At 40.0% G+C, this 10,899-nt stretch overlaps 1 pseudogene; it reads left to right on the top strand.

Annotated features, from left to right (window-relative positions):
- Nucleotides 1-316: 316 nt before the first annotated feature.
- Nucleotides 317-3,898, top strand: LOC139458080 (uncharacterized protein KIAA1958-like; annotated as a pseudogene).
- Nucleotides 3,899-10,899: the final 7,001 nt, after the last annotated feature.

The following is a 10,899-nucleotide window of genomic DNA, read 5'->3' as shown; positions in this document are numbered from 1 at the left end:
ATTAGGGGATGATAAATGTGTTAAAATGGATGAACAGATACATAATTAGAACGCCTAATGTAAGTTCAGAACACTTTCAATCTCTTAAAAGGTCGCTGTTAATCATAATATTTCATAATATCAAATTATGTCTGAGCAAGTGTCTTCGGTATAAAGCACTTTGACTTAGTAATTGAGGTGTTATCAGTACTGTGGTTCGGGGTTCAGACCCACGCTGCTTTCTACTATTTCGCCTCTTTATTGTTAAAGCCGCGTCCTGGATCGCGGATGGCGCTGGGTCCACGTCAAGGCATGCTCCAAGTGTCCTGGATCGCGGATGGCGCTGGGTCCACGTCAAGGCATGCTCCATGTGTCCATGATCGCGGATGGCGCTGGGTCCACGTCAAGGCATGCTCCAAGTGTCCATGATCGCGGATGGCGCTGGGTCCACGTCAAGGCATGCTCCAAGTGTCCTGGATCGCGGATGGCGCTGGGTCCACGTCAAGGCATGCTCCAAGTGTCCTGGATCGCGGATGGCGCTGGGTCCATGTCAAGGCATGCTCCACACACACACACACCTCACCCATCACATACACCACACCCATCACATACACCACACCCATCACATACACCACACCCATCACATACACCACACCCATCACATACACCACACCCATCACATACACCACACACATCACATACACCACTCTCCTCACGTAGATCGCATGCACCTGTTCTGTGTGCGTGTATGTAAGATATGCGCCATGTTGACCTACTTCTCATCAGATGGCCGTTCACCTGTACCCAAGCACTGGAGAGAAGAGGCAATTCAACGATTGTCTATCAAGTCTTCACAATCGACTTTGATTATATTCGATTTTGATTTGTCGATAACCCTTAATTACTGCCTGACCGCGTTTGCATTGATTCCCGACTGTGCGACTTATAACAACGATTGTTAAGTTGAGAACAGCTTATTGAGCTGTCCAGTATCGGGAGCAGGGATCACCCTGCTGCCAAAAGTAACATAAGATATTCATAGTCTCAACGTATTGAATAACAGGCGTAAACGGTAGTAATAGAAGTTATTCATAGTCTTAACGTATTAAATAAGAGGCGAAAACGGTAGTAATGGAAGATAGTCATGGCCTTAATGTAATGAAAAACAGTCGTAAACGGTAGTACTAGAAGATAGTCGTAGTCGTAAAGTATTGAATAACAGGCGAACACGGTAGTTATAGAAGAAATTCAGAGTCTTAACGTACTGAACAACAGTCGAAAACGGTAGTAAAAGGAGAAATTCAGAGTCTTAACGTATTGAATAACAGGCGTAAACGGTGGTAATTGAAGATAGTCATAGTCTTAACGTATTGAATAACAGGCGAAAACGGAATTATATAAGATATTCATAGTCTTAAAGTATTGAAAAACGGGCGAAAACAGTAGTAATAGAAGATAGTCATAGTCTTAACGTATTGAATAACAGGCGAAAACAGTAGTAATAGAAGATAGTCAAAGTCTTAACGTATTAAATAACAGGCGAAAACAGTAGTAATAGAAGATAGTCATAGTCTTAACGTATAAATATAAGCTTATATTTTCACCGGTGAAAATATAAGGTTTGAACCAGAACTACTTTCATCTCGAGTTTCTGCCCCTTGATACAAATTTTAAGGGACATAATTTCAGGATTACCTCCATTAGATCGCCTGCTAGCCAAAATGAGCGACAACATAGAGAGAGATGATGTGGATGATTTATTATCTGCAATAGATTACAGCATACTTGGTGATAAAAAGTACCAATCGATCAGTGATGATGATGTTTCAAGGTTTCTTCGAGATCTGGAAAATGAAGACACAAGAAAGAAGACAGATAGAGACATTAGAATTATCAGTGAGTACCTAGTGATGGTGATGGAAATTAGAAAAATTGAAGAAATCGATGCAGTATCTTTAGATTCCTATTTGTGAAATTTTTCCTGTCAGTAAAAAAGAATGATGGATCAGAATATGAACCAGTCAGTCCAAAAAACTACCATTCTTCCCTACAAAGATACTTGAAACAATTGGGTTCTACATTTAACATCATTTCCGATATCACACTTGCAAGATCTAGAGAAACACTCAAATGCAAACAAAAAGAACTTAAATCAATGAGTAAAGGCAACAATTCCAAGGCTGCTGAAGAGCTGTCAGATACGGATATTGATGCCATGTACGATGCCAAGACCCTCGAAAGTGATAACCCCCACAGCCTCCTTCATACCATGTGGTGTTGTCTGAACTTCGGCATGAGAACTGGAAAGGAAACCAGAAATTTACAATCAATCAGTTTATTCTCAGAAACCACAAAAGGTGGTACAAGAGCATATTACAATATATAATTATGCATATGTACAAAAAGCAGACAAGATGGCAATTCATAACAACATGTGGTTACCTAGCATTTTTAATACTAATGGACAGTTTTACAATAAATCTCGATCAATTGTTTAGATCCTGTGTGTTTGTTGGGGAGACATTGTCATCAGAAATGATGATGAAGGATCCGAGTATCTTATCTTTATAAGTGAGCGACAAAAACAAGATCTGGGGATTATCCTAAAAATATACGACAAATAAAACCAAGAGCCTATGCAACACCAGAAAACCTGGAAAGATGCCCTGTCAATGCATATAAATTGTACAGACAAAGACGACCACCAGCCTCTTGTACACCAGACAGTCCATTTTTTCTAGCAGTCAATAACAACAGGAAGGAACAGTCGTACTGGTACAAAAATGCCTCACTGGCTGTCAACAAGCTATATGGAATTATGAAGGCTATGACAGAAGGTGCTGACATAGCTGATGACAAAAAATTGACACCATATAGGTAAATATTCAATATCTTTATTAGTTTTGGATAAACACTTTAGTATGATATTGGGAAATACAATGACAATCAGCCATAAAGTAAGTCAAATAAATTAGGTAATAAATATCAAATAAATGGCATGATATTGAATATACCTAAATCATTTGGGTTTTTTTTCAGTATGAGGAAACACCTGGTCCAGAAGTTAACAGACAGCGGAGTTTCTCCCAATGACATCATTCAGATATTTGGTGAGATGACAAATGTAAATAAAATAAATGAATTTATGAAATATTTATACTACATATATTAAAACAATCAAATTGTATGGAAAACAACATATTTAGAATAAATTTTGAAGGTTGGTATTCCACTGAAGTGAATATATACATTAATTTTATCTACATTTATTTAGTTTCCTTTTTTAATACCAATGGTTAAAATGCGTTTGTATAAGTTAGTTAAATTCATTTTGTTGGTATTTTGCATATTATGAGAACATATATCGGTAAAAAAAAATAAACATTTGAAAATTCTATTGGCCTCATCCTATAAACTTGTTGTTTTAAGACATAAAAGTAATGACATACCAAATAAATAAGAAAATACTCTTACAAATACAAATATAATTCATACATCTTTCAAAATATGGATAAAATGTTATTTTGAATTTATTTTGTTTTCCAAATTTCAGGCCACAAAAACGTGAATTCGATAAATAATTACTCAAGTATGATTACTGAAAAGCAGAAGGGAATATCTCGCATTCTGTCAAACAGTAACACCGCCAGCAGCACAGTCACAACAGCTGATCGAAATCCGGACTCGGCACCAATGCAGGGTGGATTTGCGATGCAATCTGTGTCCAAACGCCTTCAGAATCAACATTTTCAGACAAGCTTGTTGTCTGGAAATACAATCACCGGAAATGTTTACATATGTCTATCACCTGACATGTTCAATGTATCAATGTCCTCCGAAAAAACACACTGCAAATGCGACAACATCAAACACATGTGAAGACGAGTTACCACCATCGAAAAGACCATGCTTGCAATAGAATGACAAGGTCATCTTGAAATATGGCATGAATAATAGTCGTCATAAAATATTGACAACAAAACATGTTTGGACTTAACTTTTCACGTTCATATTCAGTGTTTGTAATATCCTTTTACGTTGTTGACTTTGTTGACAAAAGTTTAAACTTTCGAAGCGAAGCGAGTGTGCGACGTTGTTTTTCTCTGAACACTATCAGCTGACTATGGATTATTATGTATTCCTACGCATTGACGTTAGTACGAAACATTGTTTGGACAATGAGTTGTATGCAATAATAAATTAAGAAATTGATAAAATGCCAATTTGAATAACGGCTTTTGGTTCACATTTGTATTTTGTTTTCTTTGACAATTTGAAATGAGTATAAATTGAGTGAACTATTTACTTCATCGTAGTAAAAGCGACAGGTCGTATGTGAACAGGTCACGACGCGAGAAATACCATCGTCGATCTCGCAGTTGAAAGATCTGACTAAATTTCAATTTAAAATATGTAAAAATGGGAGATGTATATAATAAATAGACTACTTCATGCTTTTTTGTCGAATACGATTCATGTTTCGTCTCGTGAAGCCTCAAACCCAATATTGTGTCTCGATCTTCGATCTCGAAACAATATGGGGATTGAGGCTTCAATCGACGAAATATCAATCGTATTCGACAAAAAGCATGCAGTAGCCTCTATATATTCATAGTCTTAAAGTATTGAAAAACAGGCAAAAACGGTTATAATAGAAGATAGTCATAGTCTTAACGTATTGAATAACAGACGAAAACGGTTGTAATAGAAGATAGTCATAGTCTTAACGTATTGAATAACAGTGACTACGGTTTTACGTCGCTTTTAGCAATATTCCAGCAATATCACGGCGGGGGACACGAGAAATGGGCTTCACACATTGTACCCAATTGAATAACAGACGATAAAGGTAGTAATAAAAGATATTCACAGTCCTTAACGTATTGAATAACAGACGAAAATATACAGAATACATAAATACAGAATAGAAAATCTCTCCCAAGGTCATCTATGAAATTCAAATATTTAATGGAGGACTTTAGTCAAACCACGTCGTGTCGGACTTTGAAGTGTCGAACTATCGGTTATCTCGAAGTGAAAGCCTGTCCCTGCGTATTCCTTCTCTATTCATCATTTTTCGGAAGTGTTAAAATTCGGATAACTCAAGGGTTCCTTTAACTTCGAAACAACGGTGTATAACTGTATATATTTAAACACAGTGATATTCCGTGTATGTGTCTCTCTCTCTGCACTCGCTATGCGATGTTGACAACCGTTGACAGCCGTGGTACTTGTGACACTACCTACATCTTGCTTCCCAGCCGACCTGTGAACATCCGGGGTAGAATAGGTCTTCATCAGCCCTATGTTTGCCGTAAAAGGCAACTATGCTTGTCGTAAGAGACGACTAACTGGACCGGCTGCCAGGCTCGCTGACTTAGTTGTCGCAAGTCATCGGATCCCAATGCGTGGATAGATGTTCATGATGTCAATCATTGGATTGTCTGGTCCTGACTCGATTATTTACAGACCGCCTTCATGTAGCTGGCATATTGCTGAGTGCGGCGTTAAACAACAAACAAACAAACAAACAAACAAACCATCAAACAAGCGAGTAAGGGAAAGTTGAGTCAGGTAACCAATTCAGCGGAACAGTGAGATAATCGCTTTCGGTTTCTCTTCTTTAATATGAACATGTGGCATTGTAAACACACACAAAAAGAACTGATTCGTCAGGACATGATTTAAAGGAACGTCATTTGATATTCAAGTCTGCAGCAAGTCTGCAATGAGTCTGCAGTAAGTCTGCAGTTTGTAATGCGTCATCCTCTCCTTGGCGACATCTACACGTGGACGACGGCAGCAGTGGAGAGTGATGGCACACAAGAGTAACCAGTTGGTTTAGACCAAAGTTGAACTGGTTTCTCCGCTAATGACACGTTCCATTGACTCCTCAATCTGTATGATGTATTCCTGTACCGAGTATTGTTCTTGTATTCATCCGTTTTCATTCCATGGTCACAGAACAGTTGGCGATATAAGGTGCATGTTTTTTGTTTTTTTTATTTCGTCACCGCGCTCATTAAAATGACCTGATATATTGTCCATGTATCAGACTCAGCACCAGCGATATATGTGTACGGATACAAGACAATAACGGATACTAACAAGAAACACGCTTGAAACTATGTACACATCTTTTATCCTACCAAACTTCGACTACTGCTGTCATATTTGGGACAACTGTACAAACGAACAATCATTGTTACTCGAGAATTTACATTTGGACGCATTGAGAACTATTTGTTGGGCGGTTCGGGGTTCCAGTCATGTTAAAATTTATAACGAAACAAACTTTCAGTCCTTAAAAGAACGACGACACCGCTTCAAATTGATTACATTTTACCAAATGAAAAACAGTATTTCACCTGTATATCTCAACGATCTCATTCCAAGTCCAGTCTCTGATAATAGCAATAATAACCTTAGAAATAGATCTAACATACAAACAATCAAATGTAGAAACCAGACCTATGCTAAATCATTTCTTCCGGATACGATTAATCTGTGGAACGCTCTACCCAATGAAGTTACTAATTCTTGCTCATTAAAAGAACTCAAATCCTTAATTAATCGTTCTGATACAATTATTAATAATTTTGACCTAAAATACGGTCATAGATCATGCCGAATTGTCCACTGTCGCCTTAGGCTCGGCTGCAGTGACCTAAACGCTGATAAGTTTAGACGACATGTATCAGACGTATCAGACTGCACTTGTGGGTATCACTTTGAAGACGCAATTCACTTTTTCTATACCTGTCAAAATACCATAATATCAGAAACACTGTGTACTTTTACACACATGGGTATGATTTAAAAACGATATTACACAGCAATAGTTCAGTTAGCAGTTCTACTAATATGACTATTCTTAAATCAGTTCACGATTTCATTGTCAAAAGCAAAAGATTCGAGTAGCTTAATTTTATGCATGTAGTAATGGAAAACTGCTATATCTTATTTCACAGACACCACTTGTATTGGCTTCATATATTTCATTTGTGCATTTAGTATGTTTATGTTAAGCACTATCTTACATATAATCTGATATATAACCAGCTGTTGTAAAGTTATTACCTGGAGAGGTATTTACATAAGAAATTTTGCTTGTTTACCGATCCAGATTTCTTTTGAAATAAAAATATGTTTAAACCATAACGGATACTGAACGATCCTTCCCCACGGTGCTTCGAACTTACCGACAATGGTTAACCCGCACCTAACATTCACCGTCATCTTCGTACCTGTTTGGCTTCCGTACTTTATTTTGTTGACTTGGAAACAAAGTTGGAGGACCCGTACCCATTTATTTTCATATTTCTCCATATTCCTTTATTTACATTATTCTAGCATACATTTTAGCATAAATATTGGGCATTTCAACTCAATTGAATACACTTTCATATTGAATCTGCTGTTCAAAGCAATCAAAGGCAATTTATGTATTTATTGCAATATTTTCAGACCTACAAACGTTTTGAGCAGTATTAATTAAATAAACATTTCAAACAATTACTTTACATTTCACTCACTATGTTGATTGGTATAATTGGTGATTATCCCTAAGATTCAACACCAATTAACACATACTCTGTCCTTCACAAGTCCTAGGAAGTTCTCGGTTGTAACAGGACGTTTACACAGTCGGTGACTGGACAACTCATGTGTCGTCAAAACACACAATGTTTTAATTAAAAACATGTTTGATCAATGTTTTGATGTTTACTTTTCAGAAGCGATTGGAAGTACTAAACAGATTTTCCCGAATTTGAGCTTTTATTTCATAAAAACATCCGGGGTACAACAACATCTCATGTGTAAAGTATCCTGGTCATTGCTACAGATAACATCCGAGGCACCTCAACATCTCCAGTGTAAAGTATCATTTCCGGGGCATTGCTACAGATTACATCCGGGGCACCTCAACATCTCCAGTGTAAAGTATCCGGATCATTGATATATCAATAGAAGTGAATAATGTTTAAATGCATGTACATGTACATTTCTAATGTGTGTGAATCCGCATCCATGAATTTGGGTACGAGTCATTCCGTTGATGAGGTACGGTTTATCCAGTTCATACGGGCGGGTACGGGTCATCCAGTTGATGAGGTACGGGTGGGTACGGGTCATCCAGTTGGTGAGGTACGGGTGGGTATGGGTATTTCAGCTGATGAGATACGGGTGGGTACGGGTCATCCAGTTGATGAGGTACGGGTGGGTACGGGTCATCCAGTTGATGAGGTTCGGGTGGGTACGGGTCATCCAGTTGATGAGGTTCGGGTGGGTACGGGTCTTTCATTTGATGAGGTTCGGGTGGGTACGGGTCTTTCAGTTGATGAGGTTCGGGTGGGTACGGGTCATCCAGTTGGTGAGATACGGGTGGGTATGGGTATTTCAGCTGATGAGGTACGGGTGGGTACGGGTCATCCAGTTGATGAGGTACGGGTGGGTACGGGTCATCCAGTTGATGAGGTACGGGTGGGTACGGGTCTTTCAGTTGATGAGGTTCGGGTGGGTACGGGTCTTTCAGCTGATGAGGTACGGGTGGGTACGGGTCATCCAGTTGATGAGGTACGGGTGGGTACGAGTCATCCAGTTGATGAGGTACGGGTGGGTACGGGTCATCCAGTTGATGAGGTACGTGTGGGTACGGGTCTTTCAGTTGATGAGGTTCGGGTCTTTTAGCTGATGAGGTATGGGTGGGTACGGGTCTTTCAGTTGATGAGGTACGGGTGGGTACGAGTCATCCGGTTGATGAGGTTCGGGTGGGTATGGGTCTTTCAGTTGATGAGGTACGGGTGGGTACGGGTCTTTCAGTTGATGAGGTTCGGGTGGGTACGGGTCTTTCAGTTGATGAGGTACGGGTGGGTGCGGGTCTTTCAGTTGATGAGGTACGGGTGGGTGCGGGTCTTTCAGCTGATGAAGTTCGGGTGGCTACGAGCCATCTCGTTGATGAGGTACGGGTGGGTACGGGTCTTTCATTTGATAAGGTACAGGTGGGCATGGGTCATCCACCCTTTGTGTTCGCGTCCGTCAAATATCCAGGCACGGGTCTCCATGGATACGTTTTGTCCACTTCCTGTATGTGCTAATGATTCGATTTTCCGTATAGCACTGATCATTGCTACAAACAAATAAACTCACGGGCAAAAGAAACGCTGGTTTTATAAACGTTGACACAGTTTTGATCAAAACCTAAAACCATGATTCGATACCATATAAAAACATTCTCCCAAACGAACCAATTATTTCCTAGGGGTCGTGGCGAATCTGCAGCACGTGATTTTCGGAGAAATACGTTTTTTTCCTCTTTTTGTAAAAAATGCATAAGGAAAAATTCGTGCTAGATCGAGGTATAAATTGTGCACAGAAACGTTCTGTAGCATTGAATCGTTTAGATTTCACCTACAAGAATACCACGTTTGACGTCTGAGCAGCAATCGAGAGCAATAGGAATGTTGCAAATGGGTGAAACTCAGACCAGAGTTGCAGAAATCATGAACTGTCACAAAACCACCATCGAGAGACTGGTGAAACTTTTTAGAGATACTGGCCGGACATCAGACAAAACACGAAGTGGAAGACCACGAGTAACCACGCCCAACGAAATCCGCTATCTGCGTATGTTGCACCTACGTAACAGATTCCTCACTGTGACGTCATCAGCACAAAATGCTTTCCAACACACCGTCAGCAGAAGGACTGTAGCCCGACGTCTCCGCCATTTTGGTTTGAGAGCTTATCGACCTTTGAGGGGAATGACCTTGACCCGACAACATAGACTCAACAGATTGAGGTGGGCTCGTACAGTGCAACGCTGGCAAAGACAACATTGGGACAGAGTGCTGTTTACCGATGAGAGTAGGTTCCAGGTTTTCAGTGCTGACGGCCGATTGCGAGTTTACCGGAGTAGAGGCGAACGTACGTCACGTTGCTGCGTTCAGGAAGTGCACCCCCATGGCGTTGGCAGTGTGATGATCTGGGGCGGTATTTGCGGTGACACCAAGACCGACCTGGTGGTAATAAATGGTAACCTCAACGCTAACGGCTATATCAACCAGGTCCTTACACCAGCCGTACTTCCATTCCTGCAGAATAATCCCAGAACGCTGTTGCAACAGGATAACGCCACTCCACATTATGCACGTGTTACAAGAGACTTTTTGAATGCAAACAACATACAAGTTCTCCCGTGGCCAGCCCGATCCCCAGACATGAATCCAATAGAACACCTCTGGGACCATCTTGGGAGACGTATTCGGCAACGTCAGCATCCCCCACATGGCAGACAGACCTTGACGCAGGCACTGAAAGAAGAGTGGCGTCTCATCACTCCAGCTATTGTGAGGAGACTGGTAACATCAGTACGACGTCGTGTCAGGGAGTGCATACGTGCTAGAGGTGGACACACTCGATATTGATGATTAATTGTGATTTTCAGGTGAGTTATTGTTTGACTACAAGAAAAAGAACATGATCGAATTATGGACATTCAAACACCTCTTCCACAAATGCTCATAATTCCTGAACATATCATCATGTGGCTGTCAGAGTTCGTAAACCTGATGTCTATTGTTGTTTCTGTAAAATAAAATGATATCTGTTGACATACTTTCTTATATGTCTTTATTAGATGCGAATATTAGAAGCCAGCGTTTCTTTTGCCCATGAGTTTATAACCCTATCTAAAATAAGCGACAAAGCCATTTAATCATCATAAATCCGTGGTACAATTAAGACTATAATTTAATAATGTATTTATGAATTATTATCAGATAGTGATGCTACCATTGTCCCCCGAAAGGCGAGCGTTTATTGCCCACTTGTGGTATCCGTCACAAACACACGCAAACATGGGTAGTTGTAGCCCTGATCAAACAACTGGATGTTCATACACTTTGCTGATAGATTAGA

This window comes from Haliotis cracherodii, unplaced genomic scaffold (assembly GCF_022045235.1).
Source record: "Haliotis cracherodii isolate W230 unplaced genomic scaffold, xgHalCrac1.p SCAF_12, whole genome shotgun sequence".
NCBI lineage: Eukaryota > Metazoa > Mollusca > Gastropoda > Lepetellida > Haliotidae > Haliotis > Haliotis cracherodii.
This window is presented reverse-complemented; position numbering and strand designations above follow the sequence as displayed.